This window comes from Athene cunicularia, assembly GCF_003259725.1.
Source record: "Athene cunicularia isolate RWA chromosome 13 unlocalized genomic scaffold, athCun1 chr13_part1, whole genome shotgun sequence".
NCBI lineage: Eukaryota > Metazoa > Chordata > Aves > Strigiformes > Strigidae > Athene > Athene cunicularia.
Window position 1 is genome coordinate 2111773 of NW_020799117.1, and position 2105 is coordinate 2113877.

The window sequence follows — 2105 nt, forward strand, 5'->3', positions numbered from 1 at the left end:
GCACTAAATCTGGCTGCTGTTGGGGGGGGAACAGCTTCAGAAATGGAGTAGCTGGGCCTTTTGATCACCCCGTGGGCCCTAGTGTATAGAGAAGCAGAAAGCTATCGAAGGTTTCAAAGTCCAGAATCAAAAAAATGAGACCTCGCAGAGCAGCAGGAAGCTTGTGGTGAAACCCAGGAAGTCTCTTGTCTTTTTTTAAATCTGCATAGAGATTGGAGGAGCTGCTGCAGGAGGGGAGGTCAGGAAAGCTGCTCTTTGCAGAGCGCAGGCAGATGCCTCGTGGCTCCCCAGAGCAAGGGTGTGGAGGTCCCGGTAGTATTTGTTGTGTCAATGACCTTCACTCCTCCTAGGTTAGATGGAGGAAAGGTGGTTTTAGGACACTTTGTGTAAATCTGTTTGCTGTAAACCTGTTTTGTGGAGTTTGGGGACCTGCTGCGCTTCAACCAGTCTCTACTGGTCCCTCAGCTTCCCTAAGGAAGTTTTATTTAAAAAAGGTCCATCTCCTGGAAGATCAAGAGATCCCACATCACTAAGACAACTTAATTTTTCCTATCCGTGAGCTTCAGTATTGTCGATTCTAGCTAACAGAGGTTTTCAGAGCCTGGAGACAGGGCTCAGCACAGGACACTGGTGGCTCAGGGAGCAGCCTGGGCTTGCTTAGACACAGGGACTGCAGAAGGCAAGACACGTTTAACAGCCTTCCAACGTGAGATTCGCTGCATGAAGGAAGGTGAAAAGAGGGTTAGAAACTGTTCTTCATTTTCAAGAAAAAGTTATAGGAATAGGCTGGACAAAAGCTCTTGAGTAAAAGAGATTGTGCAGTATTTAATCTATAATCTATTTCATGTGAGTACTCAAGTGCTTTACTCGAGTAAAATAGATTGCAGTAGATGTGATTTTTGCCAAGTCCTGTTTCGTGGCTGTCTTGTTTGATTTTATGACACTGGATGTAGCTGAAGTAGCAATTGCTGTGAGAACTGTAGTCTGACCAGGTACAGTCTTTGGTTCCCAGGTCGCTCGTCAGCGTGTTTGATGAGGTTTTCTGCTTGGAGACCATGGATTTTGGAAGCCCAACAGCCTTTGAGTGAACTGGATGTGGCAATTTTCTAACAGCTTTCAGGAGTGACACTAACACAAGTGACATCAGTTTTAGTCAGCTGCTGGTCCTCTGTATACAGGAAATTTTTTTAAAAGTCCTTTTTCATAGTGAATCAAAAGGAAACCACATTGTGAAAAAAATAGCGTTTGCCATGAACTGGAAATTCTTTGTTTACATCAACTTTATTCTCACCTTTTAGACAATCAAAGGCCTTTATTTTCAAAGGAAATACTTGTCCTGGACAGCTGTCAGCATGCTGAAACTCGTAGGAATTCCTGGCAGAGGCAGGGGATCGTTCTGGTGTACCGTGGTCCATCCTCACGAAGAGTTAAACAGCCGCATGTCACAGATCTGAGCAAGCGGCTCTGCCTGCCTTGCAGATCTGCCATGTTAGTCACTCAAAAGGCTGGGGGGGGGAAAAAACCCCCAACACATCAAACAGTGTGTCTTCTCCCTCTCGCCACTCCTGCCCAGTTTACCCCCTTGGCACTAATTGCCGGGGGGTGGCAGATGTGGGCTCAGCACTGGTGCAGCCCTTTTTCTGCAGAACCCTTGTACTGGGAGGCTTGGCGATTCTTTTTTACATTTTTTTTTTTTTTTTTTACACGTCAGTCCATTTACACTTTCAGTCCATCTTTCTCATCCATAGCATTTCCCTGTTCATTTTATCCACTGCATCTTCTCTGCTCATCATTGGTAGAAGATTCTGGCAGCACGGCCTGCATGTGGCTCCCTCCTCTTGTGCTGGCATGTGATGGTGGCACCGTTGTGTTCTCTTCCTTTCCCTTTTTACTAACAGACGCAGACCAAACTGGAGCATGCCCGCATTAAGGAGCTTGAACAGAGCCTACTCTTTGAAAAGACCAAAGCTGACAAACTCCAGAGGGAGTTAGAAGACACTAGGGTAATGGTTTTCACTATTTAAATAACAAGACTGATTTGTGTTGTGGAAGATTTCTGATGACACAGTCTGCTGGGTATAACACGTGCTGAAACAGATCCTTGC